Genomic DNA, 15,013 nt, shown 5'->3' on the forward strand with positions numbered 1-15,013 from the left:
TGCAGACTTCACTCAGTCACACAGCAGAGAGAAGCCAAACATGTTTCCAGTGCCAGTTACTTTCTGAATGTTAATATTTTCCATTCAGTCAGAAATGGAAACCCCAGAAAACCCTAGATTTTTTTCTTTTTTCTTTTTTTTCCTTTCTGTTTTTGTAAACCAAAATAGATAATCAGACTCTTCCAACCTCTTACCATTCAATGCTAATGACTCAAGTTCAGAAACCTAAATAGCTGACTGAAACCTTGTGGTCATTTTTGGCCTGTGGTTATCTGGTAATTCTGCTTTCACCAGCCCTCAGAAAATTTTGCCTCTCCAGCTGTACAGTAGATGGTTTTCACAGTTATGTTGGCTGCATATTTATTAGGCTGGTCTTCCTCAACTCTGTGAGGATATGAACCTGAGGGTCCTAAGGTAGGTGGGTGAGTTGAAGAGGCAGCACTGGTGAATTCCATGTGGTCTCATTATTCCACAGGCTGGAGAGCTCAAGAGAAATTGGAGTCATGTGTATTACTTTCCTTATTAGGTAAGCTACTTATTGAGTAGAAGTTCTTACAACATGTGGGTTACCTGCTGTGTGATAAGAAGTGGATCTACTTTTTATAGTTGTTAGTAGAATCTACTTTGGGAATAAGTGGTATTGAAGATAATAAGATCTTGAAGAGGCATTTGGGAATGGAAAAAAAAATGTCACCCCAAAGGATTTGGGAATCTTAGGGTAGAGCAGATGAAGGGTAGAGACACCCTGCATTTGAAACCATATTGATGATTGGGAGAGAAGAAAGAAAGGAGGAGGAATGAATGAGGAATGTGCGAGAATTTATAAAACCTGCTTGGCCGTTATTCACTTATATTTCTTATAGGTCAACAGTGTAAAACTCATCGAGTTCATATTTCTTCTAACTTCTGCAAAATCAGAGTATGTGGATTGTGTTCAAAATGGAGTAAGGTGGTTGAATACTAGTTGAGACCATATTGGCAATATGAAAGTAATTGCAAGATGTCAAGTGGAGAATTAGAAGTCAACCGAAGGAAGAGGGGCCAAGAGAACATACGTCCTGGGGAAACACATAAACATTTTGGAGAGGAAATTGGGTTTTCAGCACCAGGTGGGTTGGAAATAAGAATCAGTCACAACCTGGACTGTAAGAAGTAGAGTAACCATGGGTGTCACCTACATTAAACAGCTAACAAAAGTGACATATGACTTACAAAAAAATGGCAAATGGCCTTGGTGGAATATCACAGGCACATTTGAGGTGAAAAGATTCCTGAAGGATAACTTAGAAACTCTCGGTTTGGGATCTGTGACATTAAACAGTTCTGTGATGTACATGACTCTCTTTAATTTATTTACCAAGTAGCAATAATAACTGTTTCTGATGGCTTGGGGTAGGGGAGAATGACATATTTCAGTCTAGGTAAACACATCTTGTTTGAAGTATTTGCTACGTGCTACATCTAACTCTTTCAAATCTAAAACTCAGTTTTCTTGTTTAGTTTCCTTTTTATATACTTTTGCAAAATAAAAGATTTCCAGTTCTATTTTAGAGAGTAGTCAAACTTCATACTAACTTGCCCCTGCTGAGAAATAGAAAGAAATAACACAAAGTAACATTAATTCAACTTCATGTTTTGCCAGTTACGTGGAATCTAGCAACATATATTCAAATGATACGCTGCTATGGTTACTGATTATAATGTAAATATTATCCAAAGACGGTCTATTTAAGGAACTGTATCCACAGAGGTGGTGATTTTTGCCCACAGATTTCTTCACTATTATGAAGCTTCCACATAGTTATACTTTGATTCTGAACCCCCACTGCAGGCTCATGTGTGGAAGGATTGTTCACCAGCTTGTGACATTCTTTTGGGGGTTGTGGGTTTCTTAGAGGGTACCTGGCTTGCATAAGTGGGTCACTTAGAGTAGGCCTTTAGGATTTTACATACTCATGATTCCAGGTTGCTCTCCTTACACCCTAGTCTGTCACATTGTCTGGGCCATCTACCTCATGCTCCCATCACTACAGATGGAGACGGCCTCACCACCATGCCCCCCACTATAATGGGCTGCACCTCTCAGAATGTAAGCCCAAACAGCTTCTTCCTCCCTGAAGCTGCTCTTTCAGGTATTGTCTCATGGTGATAAAAGAAAGAAAGGAACAAAGAAGTGTGTAGTAAACTTAACTACATGTTTCTCGTGTCTCTGGAAACTGGTTTGGGGATGGGGATGGAACACTTTGAGGACACAGGATAGAGAAGTCATAGGATGCTGTAAGCAGAGCTTAATGGTCCTCCCTGGTGGGATTTTGGAAGACTACAATGCTGTTAGAAAGGTAAACAGTGAGGAGTGTGTTCATTTTCTCCTATGTGTGAGTAAGGACTCTCAGGAATTGGGTAAGCAATCATTCATAGTACATTCGGGTTATACTTTGCCTGGGTCCTGAAGATTTCAGTGACTCTGAATTCAAAGGTAATGAGTTAATTTATTTGGTGGATGACATTTTGAGACAGCCTAATTCAGGCTTTGATGTAGTTATTGTTTACTGCTTTTAGCTTTATTTACAGTAAGAGTGAACCAAGAGCAGAGCAGAAAGATGTGTGCGGTTCATCAAAGGGATCATGTTTGCATTTAAATTTACAGCCAACTAGGTATCCATGAACAGACAAGGGATCATGAAAATATGATACATATACAAAATCTATTCTGTTGTAAAGAAAAAAATGAAATCATGAAAATTTCAGAAAAATGGATGGATTAGGAAAATGTATTAAGTAAAGTGACATAAACTCAGAAAGAATAAAACTTCATCTTCTCTCTCATAGGCTAATACTAACCATATATAGGTGTGTATATAACGTATATAGTATAAAGTTTAAGAATGAGACAAAGAGAAGGTAAGAGTAGGTGATATGGAAAGATGAATGTAGGCAAAAGGCAGTAGGGTCAAGAAAGGATATAAAATTTTTCTTCTCCCTAATTTCAACTTCCTCATAGTTTTTCCTATTTTCCCAGTGGATAGTTGAATAAAAATGTAATTGACAGAGCAAGTGAGACCCAAGTGAAACTTAGAATGGTCATTCTAGTACATTGACATCCACTGAGATGTACAGAGCTTGGGGTTGCACACATGTTTAAGCACTTCCTTAAACTAATTATGTGAGTTAATTAGAATAAGTTGATTTCAGTGTTAAACAGTTACAGGCAAAGTAGATGTAATTGTTAAAATGATTGGTACCATTAAAGAGAAACCATGTACATTACACTGGGTCAGTAGAAAAACACTTTATGGGGCTCACCCACACAACGTTCAAGGCATCAAAGTGCAAATTCATTTGAAAGAAGAGTGCCTGAAAGGAGAAAGCATCCAGGACCTCACCCATTAAAATGCTAGTAGGAAGTGTTTTCTGGGTTCAACCTCAAAGGCAAGCAGAGGCTTCTGCAGCACTTGTAAAAATGGTACTTTCTGAGTTGAAAGGGTACTTTGTCACCCTCTACGTGGTGCCTTTTGAAAGATACACAAAGGAAGCAGTTGTGGCATTATGAGGGCTTGCACCTAGGTTCCAGAGAAAGGCCCACGAGGCTGCGCAAAATGTAGTAGGTTATGATTCTTTGAGGGTTTCTCTGGGGGACTGACATGTGAGACTGTTAAAGTAAAGCCTGAATTGCAATAGACTCTAGGATATTGATACGCCAGGAATCTGGAATAACTTCAGGGGAAAGTGGCAGGTGTTGAATAGAGCAAATCCAAGAGAAAGCCCATGTGTGCTTCAGGCAGCAGGGATGTAAGGGGAAGCCTTTTTGTGCTTATGTCCCTCTACCATACATTTCAGAGACAGAGCACAGAGCTGGATTCAATGTTTGACTTGCTGGGTTTTGGTCTTATTTTGGCTTACTATTTCTTTGATAGCCTCCCATTCTTCCATTTTTAGAATGGGAATATTTACTCTCTGCCTTTGGATATTATAAGCATGTAGTTTTATTTTTCGTTTTCCAGATGCTCACAACTAAGTGATCACCTTGAATTTCAGTAGGAATTTCCATCTTTTAAGCAATGTAGGAGTTATTAATATTGTCTGGACTCTTAGACTTGGACAAAGTGCATCTTTGCAACATGAAATGACAAATCTGAAATGTTCTGCACAAGCTCATGTTTTGAATACTTGGTCCCACTTGGGGTGCTATTTTGAAGGCTGTAGTGCCTCTATCAAGTGAGCTGTAGCTATAGGAACTAGATCTTTAGAGAGACTTTGATGGTTATATCTGCTTCTGGTTCTGGCCTGAATTCTTGTAACCCATGATGTTCACATGATCCTCCTGTTATGGCCAGTCAACTATCAAAATGTTCCTGAAAAGGTGAGTGAGAATTGAGAAAGAAAGAGACAAAAGACAGAAGATAGAGTTGGGAGGGTTCTCAGTGACTACCATAGCAGCCTCAAATTTATTTCTCATAGCCTTTTTATATCCAAACCAAAGGGGAGGGAAAAAGTTTTCCTTTTCATAGTCCAAGGAACAAACAAGCATAATCACCTCCTTAATTCTCAAAACATCTAATAACTAGGCCTTTGGCCAAATATGCTGTTGTTTGGCCTCGAGGAGCAAAAACAGACTTGAACCCTCTGACCTTAAGTCAAGATGGAATGAAGAAATTTCTTACTTCATGCTCCTACTGCCAAATATATTTCCTGCTAGTATAGAATGGAACTTTAGATTGTGATCCAAAGTAAATCCTTTCTCCTTTAAGTTGCTCTGTGAAGTGTTCTGTTACATTGATAAAAAGATCAACAAATGTGTATCATAAACACTATCCTAACACTAATTCTAAGCATTAAGTTCATTTGTTTAGTAACCATAGAAATTACAGAAGTTATAAAACTCATGATCACTTAATCTTGGCCTGAGAATGATTGAAGACTGCCATTATCTTCTACTTCATTTCTAACCCCACTAAGACAGGCTGGCTCCACTTAGGTTTATAGGAAAAATGTCTCATAAGTAAGGAATGGATGGGTTTTTCCCTTTTTTCTTTGAAACAGGGCATCTTTAGGTATTATAAGGATAGTCTGAAATGCGAATGTATTCCAGAATGACCCTGAACTCACAGTCCTCCTGCTTTCAGCCTTCCAAGTTCAGGAATTACAGATATATATATATATATATATATATATATATATATATATATATATAATCTTTTATGAAAATTAGAAGGCACTTTCTGTTATCTGAATATTTCTTCTTACTAAATAACCATTATCCAGAATGCTTGGGCAAGAGCCCATCTGTCTTAGGGGTTTTACTTCTGTGGAGAGAAGCTGTGATCACATAGCAGCTCTTATAAAGAAAACATTTAATTGGGTCGGCTCACGTAGCATTGCAGAGGTTCAGTCCATTATCATCATGATGGGAAGCATGGCAGCATGCAGGCAGACATGGTGCTGGAGCTGAAAGTGCTATATCTTGTAGTCAACAGGAAGTTGCCTGAGGCACTGGGTGTTATCCTGAGCATAAGAAACCTCAAAGCCACCCCCACAGTGACATAGTTCCTCCAACAAGGCCACACCCACTCCAACAAAGCCACACCTCCTAATAGTACCACTCCCTATGAGATTATGGGCTTCAATTACATTCAAACTGCCACATCATCCCACCAAATATTACTTCTGCAGTACCATTAACACACATATCTCATGAAAGGACAGGTCTACTCCCATTCTCCTTGTCTGTGTTTCTTGTGTGTCCAGGCTTCCTCTTTTTCTGTGGTCCTAGTTCTTTGGAAGAATAAAGGAAACTCCAGGCCACACCTTAGAAGTATAGATTGGACTGGTTTACTTGAACTAAATCTGTCTTTATAGCATCCCCATTTCATCTACCACATGTGTTTAAGCTTTACCTATCAAAAGATAGTACAAAAAGTAAACTCATCTGGGAGTGAAAGTGTAAGCCATTATACAGGTCTATACAACCCTTTCTTTCTTCCCCTGCCCCCTTCTTTTCTTTGTTTCTCTCCCCTACTTCCTCCCCTTCCCTCACTCCCTCTCTCCTTCGTTCCTTTCTTTCTCTCCCTTACTTCACCCCCGTTCCTCCCTCCTTCCTCTTTCCCCTTTTTTCTTTCTTTCTCTTTCTTTTGATGTTTGAGACAAGATCTAATGAGATAACCCAGATTGACCTTAAACATATTGTCCTCCTACTTCAGCTTCTTGAGTGTTGAAATTACAGAATGTATCATTATATCCGTTTCTTTCTTAATTCTGGTTCATATTTCATCTGCTAACTTAATAAAAATATATGATATTGTCCCAAATCTTACATAATCAAAGTAGGTTGAATTAACAGCTCTTAGCTGATGAAGAATTTCCAAACTGTTATTTTGTTTCAAAAGATGTTCATGTAGACAATGTTCTGCTAATATTTCTAACTCCAGTATTTCCTTTTTTTCCTCAAGAGCCATAGTCTTCTTTGGATAGCATTTATGATCCCAAATTGCCAGCTGTTAAAAGAAATGAGCAGTTGAGGGAAGCTTCAACACCGTATTTTCATTAAGATGGTAATGAAATTAAACTATTTTGTGTTAATTTAGTTTATTTTGTCCTGAGGATATGTAGTTCCATAAATTATAAATATATTTTAATCTGAGAAGTCAGTAGTTCAGGGCAGGTATGAATTCAACACTATACCTTGGTTTGACTGATGGACAGGGAGACCTTTATCAGGTCAGTGTGACTGAATCATGCTGACATCATGAAGGAATTGATAAATAAAAATGAGAACTAATGAATAAGCACACAGTTTAAGAGCTCTATACCCAGAAATCTCATAGTAAACAAACACCAAAGGATAGTCGATTTTAAGTGGGCCATTTTCCAGCAACAGTGCTTGTCTCAGAGCTTAGCACCATTTCACAGACTGAAATTATAAATAGTGGCTTCCTCAAGATATATAGCAACTATCACTTATAACACCCATACATGCATACATATACATGTAGTGATATATTGTTTATGATTTATTAAAGCTTTCTTGAGGATTCAGAAAAGTAAAGTCAGCCTCAAGCTATAGAAGTCAGGCAATGGTAGCACACACCTTTAATCCCAGCAGCCAGAAGCTAGGAGGTGGTGGTACACACTTTTAATCCTAGAACTCAGGATTAAGAGATAGACAGATCTCTGTGAGTCCAAGGTCATCTAGATCTACACAAGCATGAATCAATTTAAAAGAGAATTATAGCTCATACCTTTAATCCCAACAACTGGGAAGTATATAAGACAGGAGCAAGGTCTCAGAGAGGCATTCATTCCCCAGCCACACTGAGAAGAGGCAGCAGTTTGAGATTTGGTGAGAAGCTCATGCGTGGATCTCCCTTTCAGTCTGAGCTTGAGGCAAGAGCTAGTGGCTGGCTGCTTTGCTTTTCTGATATTCAGCTTGAACTCGAATCCCAACATCTATCTCTGGGTCTTTTTATTTTTCATGTTACATATACATATATAAACACACATGCAGGGTACAGGTACTGTGGTTAGTATGGACTGAAGGGACCGGAAGGAGACCATTAAATAGAATCAGCCTCTGTAGTGTGTACATTATAGAACGTGGATACTACTGTCTAACCCCAGGAATCCCCTTTGGTACCAGTCATTTTGGTATATTGTCTCATCAGTAGCCACAAAACTATGTTGGATCAACTTTACATGTGTTTATTGAATCTGATAGTTTTATTTATTACTACCACCACAACTACCACCAGAGCACCTCATCCTATCCTGGGAAGTGATATCTAACTGACAGGATTTGTATTTATTCTTTACCACGGAAGTGTTTTTTTTGTCACCTGCCCCCGCCCCGCCCCGCCCCCCCCCCCCAGACAGGGTTTCTCTGTGTAGCTCTGACAGCTGTCCTGGAACTCACTCTGTAGATCAGGCTTCCTCAAACTCAGAGATCCACCTGCTGTCTGCCTCTGTTTCTGCTTCCTGAGTGCTGGGATTAAAGGCATATGCTGCTACCACCACCCAGCTACCAGTGAATTTTTGTTACATAGCCAGATGAGACTTCTAAAGATTTAATTTTGGGGCACTTATGAACCAGTGAAATCTGTCAATGATTTGCCATTGTTCTTATAGTGACCTTAAATCATTAATGATGTTTTCAGGGCCTTCCATATTCTGTTTATTTTTCTCCTCCAACTTTAAGTTGGAGATTATTCACACCAACCTCACTTTTCCTTTTTCTCCCTTGCTTCCTCTTGTTTTATTTAGAGACAGGCTCTAATTGTGTATTCCAGGCTGACTTCAAATGTGTGATCCTTCTGCCTCGGCTTCCCAAATGTTAGGATTATAGACCTGCACCACCAGGTCTGGATTACTTCCATTCTTGACTTTGCCAATCTTTCTGTGTTAAGACTGCCATATGCAAAATCTCCCCTCTCCTCCCCTTTCTTTCTGCTCCTTAAACTCTTTACCTACTCCAGGTCTATGAGCCTGTGATTAAAGCTCAAAACACCACACAGATAGCAGACTCTTAAAAGGCCAATTCAAACACAGGGCTTGATTAACTTGACTTGAAAATCTTTGTCATGCTCTAAAAATGCATGTGTATGCACATGCACGTGCAAACACACACACACACACACACACACACACACACACACACACTCAACATTACTTATATTTCACAAAAGATGTTGGTTTGTAGGCTGCTATTCCATCTATAAAGTCAGTGCTTTATTTAAGTGCAGTTTAAACTAGAGTAAAAAGAAGAATTCTATCTTGGTAATTGTTAGCAGGGTAAAGAATTTTTGATCAAAACATTTAAACCCCATCAAATGTTAGCATAACGCAGACAAACAAGTGGTTACAATGAGAGATAGACGACTCTGTCCTGATTGTTGTTTCAGGAAGTAGTTGACAATAACATAATGGTAACACCTAATAGAATTTAGATCCCACAGAGCGATCATTAACAAGTATGCTGAGGCTAGATTGGACGGGGCACAGTTTTGTTTTGATAACCCAACAATAAAGTCACTGGAGGTGGTATTTGAAAACTGGGAGAAGGAGAACAATGGAAACTTTCACTTCCCTTTAGGTGTGAGATAGTCTGACAACCTGAGCTTCATGCACCCCACTTGGTGACTTTCAGCTAGAGCTGGGTGGCAGTATTGGCTTCAGGAGAGAGCAGAGTATCTGAATCTTGAGTACATACTAGGAACACCTGCAAGCTTGGTTCATCCAGCTACAGATTCCCAGGCATTGTCCCAAAGTTTCCAGTTATTTGGTCTGGAATGGTCCCAAAGTTTGCATTTCCAGCAGCCTCCCAAGCGCTGCTGCTGCTGCTGCTGCTGCTGTTTAGGCATCTAAACTTGAGTACCACTGAGATCTCACTGCACTATCTGTGTCCAGTTCATCTTGGCACTTCTCCTCCTCCTCCATTACCCACTCCAGGCACTATTGCCACTCATCACTAAGTTCATATTATTATTATTTAGAGAGATATTTCCTTATAAGTCTCCCCTGAAAGCAATAAATAAATAAATAAATAAAACAAATGACACAGGATAAATTCCTATATTTGTGAAAGCAAAGAATATGTGTGTATGCATTTCTATGTGTCTGTGAAGACTTCTGAGTCTGTTGCTCAGTTTCGTAGTACTATCATAGGAAAGAAGATTAAATTTGGGTATTGAGACTTTGGGTTTAAGCTATCCGGGCTTGGGTTTAATTCTTGATCTGGAGTTTAGTGGCTCCGTGACAGAGGGAAAGAGGAGTCTCATTTATTGTGTCCAACAAAGGGATCACAATGCTATCTGCTCTGGTGGGTTATTGTGAAATAGCAACAACAAATGAAATGTGTAGAGTATCCAAGATGCTCAGCCTCTGTCACCTGTCAATGTGAGTTATTCACATCTTAAAATAAAGCAATCCTATGCCAGACAGGGAGGAAAATCTACAGAGAAACGAAGTTAGGAAAAAAAAAAAAAAAAAAAAAAAAAAAACACTGGGTGAGAGAGGGCAAAACTCAAAGAGTAGAGATTTGCAAAAAGTACAAAGAACAATAAAAATGTATTCTCAGAGTCACTGTCTGATGGGGGATGTCCTTCTGTATATATGTTTCTCTTACTGGTTGATGAATAAAAACACTGTTTGGCCAATAAAGGTAGGAAGATAGATGGAACTATGAGATGAGTAGAATTCTGAGAAAGGTAGGCAGAGAGAGAGAGACCACAGGGGACACCATGTGGAGACCAGGAGGATAGGATGCAACAGGAGTTCTTTGGTAAGATAAAGCCATGTAGAAATACATATATTAGTAGTTATGAGTTAATAATTAAGAGATAGCTAGCCAATAAGAAACCCTGCCCTAGCCATTGGCCAACAGTTTATAATTAATATAGCATCTCTGTGTGTTCATTTGGGGCTGAAGCGGGGGACCTGGAAGGACAAGAACAAAGTCAAGCAACAAGTGTCAGAGTTAGGAAACTAGGACTACCTACTGCTTGAGGAAATCAAGAGATGTTAAGAGAACATAAGAGACAATAGCCCAAAATTAATGTTTTACTTCATGTTTAAAGGGAAGAATTTTAAGTTACAAGGGGATAGGAAAAATATCTAGAAGGACTGAAGAACCAGCCAGGTAGCAAAATGAGTCTATATTTGCAGAAGAGAGTAACCTAAGCAAGTGACTACCAGGCATGTTAGTGGAGAATAGCCAAAGGCTGTAGATGAGTTGAAGAGTGGCTGTGGCTGGGAAGTCACAAACAAGAGTCCAGGAGCAACCACAGGGAGTGAAGTGTTCAGACAACACAGAGTATCATCTTTATTCTCATGTCCAACACAGAGAGGAGAATCTGCTTATTTTCATGAATTTTGTATTTACCCTAAATGAGCTATTAGATAGGCTGTGAATAGCATGAAGGGAAAGGATTAAGCACAAGAGGTAGGCGTTATTTCTTTAATGTAAGCCCTTTTAGTATATTCATTTTCCTTTCTCATGAAGATTATGACTATTAAGCCTAGAGGTTATGGAAATGACACACTCAGCAAATATAGTGTGAGTGCTTTGCTTAATAGGGATTAGCCGAAAGCATATTGTTTGTCTTATTTTTTTTTCTTATGGACTTATGATTCAACTATGTTTGTGGTGATGTTTTGTTTGTGATCTAGCAAATAAAGCATGCTTGAAGATCAGGGTGAGGCAAAGGCAGACAGATCTCTGTGAGTTAAGGCCACCCTAGGCTATGTGAGATTGATCCAGTCTAAAAGAGAAACAGAGCCAGGCAGTAACCACAGCTTTAATCCCAGTACTTGGGATCACATGCCTTTAATCCTAGCAGTAAGGAGACTGAGACAGGAGTGATATGGCTTGGCAGAGAGAGGAATATAAGGTGGGAGGAGACAGAAGCTCATTGTATTCAGCCCGAGGATTCATAAGGACAGGATTTCTCCCCTTGGTCTGAGGATTCAGTAGAGGTAAGAGGTCTGTCTTGTGGCTGGCTCCTTACTTCTCTGACCTTAGAGCACTTACCCTGACATCTGATTCTGGGTTTTTATCATTAAGACCTATTAGAACTCGTGTTACATATATTAATGATGTGAGTAAAGATGCCTATGGATGTAGCTCTGAAGGCTCTGGGCTACAACCAGGGATCTGTCAATCATTAGCTTATTTGGCTGTGAAAGTCCCCACAATGACTGAAATTTCACATAAGGAGTATGTTGAATAATGTGTGATTTCTTCAAAAGTCTTCAGCTACCAGGGTACACAGCAGGCAGAGAGACAGAAAGAATGGTCCAAAAATAAGAAGCTTGCAGAGATGGGAGAACAGAAGAATAAGGCAAGTGGAGGCAGTAACAGGAGTTGTTAAGAAAGTAAATTTATGAGGTGTTCATATGACATTGGGTGGGCAACTGAAAGATTAACTGTCTTCATCGAGACCCAGAAGCAACAAGCAGAGCTGGAAGAGATGGTAAAATCTAGCCTAGTGGAAAGTTGAACATTCTTAGATTGAAAATTCTTAGATTTTTTTCTATTCTTTATTCAAGGCCTAAATGAAATTGTGGAGGGTTGACTCATGTGGAATGGACTTCTGGATATCCCTTATCTCTCTCTCTCTCTCTCTCTTTTTTTTTTTGGTGAAAATTCTTAGTAAAATTTTTAAGGAAGAAAAGGCTTAACTGACAACCACATGCAAGTGAACTAACATTTACATAGTTGACTTTAAGTTCACTAATATTATCTAATAGTAATAACAATCATGGAAGTGCTTTGAGCATTTTTCATGTATTAGGTGTAGAAGCTTCATATATACAGTAGATATTTGAATCTCATGTCCATAGACTATTGTGCTAGGAAATCAGCTGCCATATCTCCTTTAATTCAACTGGATGTTTAACTGGTATCAGTGGGCTCAGGCACACAACCTCAGGTCCTTTTTGGATCTTTTTGTCCTGGGGCTGAGACAGAGCCCTGGAAGGACTGACATAGTGCCTTGCACAGTGAACTGAAGGGAGTTGGAGCTTTCTGGCCATTGAGTATTCCATTGTGTTTTAGCTATCCAAAACCCTTTGGGTCCTTTAGGAGCATGAGCTCAACACACATTCTGGCTCCCTTCTCAGAGAATACTCTTTAAAAGGTGATTGGCTAATGTGCCTAGATTCACGATGAAGCCATCTCATCTTTGGGGGTCTTCCCAGAGTTCTTCTCACCTCCTCTTCAAATTCCATCCCTCTGATCTAGAGAATTCTATTCTAGGTAGGGAGTAGAAAAAATTAATACTTTTTAACCCATGCCCCTCCCACACATTATGCTTTTATGACATCCCCCAACTCAAAGTTCCCCTTTTTAAAACAGAGACCCAAAAAGTGGTTGCTGACAACTTCTGCTTTCTGACCAGCTCTATTCCCTTGGTGAGACAGTGAGCTAAGGATTGCTTATAAAATAAGTGGGGAAAGGCCAGGAGAAGATGTGCTCAAATAACTACCCAACTACAACCCCATTAACTCCTTTTTTTCTTGGGCAACTACATGTGAAAATTAGATTTGGGCTTGGAAATGTATACTAAGGTTTCTCTTACAGTTATAGATTCTATAATTCTTGCATTGCTAGGCAAGATCAGGTTTGTGCTACAAAGATTAGATGATCTAGGTGGGCTCTTTCCAGGGAGATAGTAGTTGTTCAGACAATGAGGGGAAATGCTCCCATCTTCTGGATCTCAGGGTACTTGGAAAGATTCTTAGGAAATAATAGTGTCTCACCTGGTAGTGGTGGAGCATGCCTTTAATCCCAGCATTTGGGAGACAGAGACAGGTGGTTTTCTGTGAGTGCAAGGCTAGTGAGTTCCAGGACAGGCACCAAAGCTACATAGAAACCCTATCTTGAAAAAAAAATAGAGAAAAGAAATGGTCATCATCTGACAAGTATTGACTGTGCCTCGACTCTTGAAACTTTTAGCCACTTAAGGTGGATTTTCACTTCTCTCTGTTAGTCAAGGCCTCACTATTCCTTATCTCCAACTTCTTTTCTGTTAGTGGCTCAGCAGGACCATGCATCCTGAGTCTTTAGGTCAGGATTATAAAGTACCACAGTGGCTTCTTAAATTTCATAGAAGCTCATTATTAATGAACTGTTGTTGATGGTGGTTGTTCAAAGCTGTGCACTAAGTTTTCAAATATGATAAAACTCAAGGCAATCACTTTGGGCAGATTTAGCATGTGCAAAATGTCCAGCATAGCATGGCTGTGGTGGTCAGATTTTCATTACTATAAATGAATCCCCTGAAGCAATCAGCTTTTAAAGGGAAGAGGTTATTTTGGCTTACAGTTTCAGAGGCTTCACTTCAAGACTGGTTGGCTTCTTTACTTCTTTTTTGGCCTGTAATGAGGCATCACATTATGGCAGTAGCATGCCATTGGGCAGTGTAAGATTGCTCACCTCCTGTCTGAAGTGTGCAAGAGATAGGAGAGATGGGACTAGGGCCTAACTGTTCTGTTCAGGAGCACAATGACTTAAGGACTTCCCACTAAGTCCAACCTCTTCAGGGTCTCTCAGCTGACCACACTAGGAACCAGGCTTTACTTCCTGGATCTTTGGATTACACCTGACATTCAAAACACAGCACTGTCCCAAATATCTCTGTGTCACTGTGCTAGGAGTCAGGAGATGAAGGATGTGAACTAGATCCATCAGCTGGCACACCCGGTGGCTCTTGAAGTACAGCTGCCTTTTGGAATCATAGCTAAAAATAGCTCCAGTTCAATTTGCAGAAATTCTGACCTGAAAAGATATGGCTCAGCTCAAGAAGGATGAGTTATTCTTAGGCCTTGATAAACATCTATGGCTCATCCTCAGCCACACCCGTAATTAACACTAATGGTATCTATCTCCTAGACATATGCTTTGAAGATGAAATGAGACTGTATGGGCCAAAGAACATGGACTGCCATTCAGATGTGTGCTGGCCTTATCTGTTGTAATTATGGGCCCAAGAGCTAGAGCAGATGCTTTTATATTTGGTATGACTATTAAATCCAGAGAGAGGCCCTTCCCTCACACCCACAAAATCCATCACTCTGGTATTTAAATCTGGGCCTGAAAGACTCCAAAATACTAAAGCACCATTTCCAAATTGCTACTTAAGATGAATATCCTACCTTTTATGTTGTATTTTCTGAAACTGATTCAATCAGAAGAGCACTTTGATGTTGTAAATACCTACACATCAGTTCATCTACTTTCAAATTAATCAAAATATTTAGGCATCTTCACAGAAATCTCTAATATGCATAAAACAAGGCGATAGTTATTTACTCCCTGGTATCAGACCGACTTTTGGGAAATCTCTATTTGACTTTTATGCAAGGAATAAAAGCTGGTTTCATGAAATTCTGTTGTCAGAACAGCTAATGTTTTGAAAACACAATGATTCAAAATCTGTCCCATCTGGCTGTTGAGTGTGTGCCTCACTGAGTCTTAGAAGGGAGGGGATTCTTCCTTCATCCATGCTCTGAATCTCCTTTGGAG

The sequence above is a fragment of the Phodopus roborovskii genome, unplaced genomic scaffold (genome assembly GCF_943737965.1).
Source record: "Phodopus roborovskii unplaced genomic scaffold, PHOROB, whole genome shotgun sequence".
Lineage (NCBI taxonomy): Eukaryota > Metazoa > Chordata > Mammalia > Rodentia > Cricetidae > Phodopus > Phodopus roborovskii.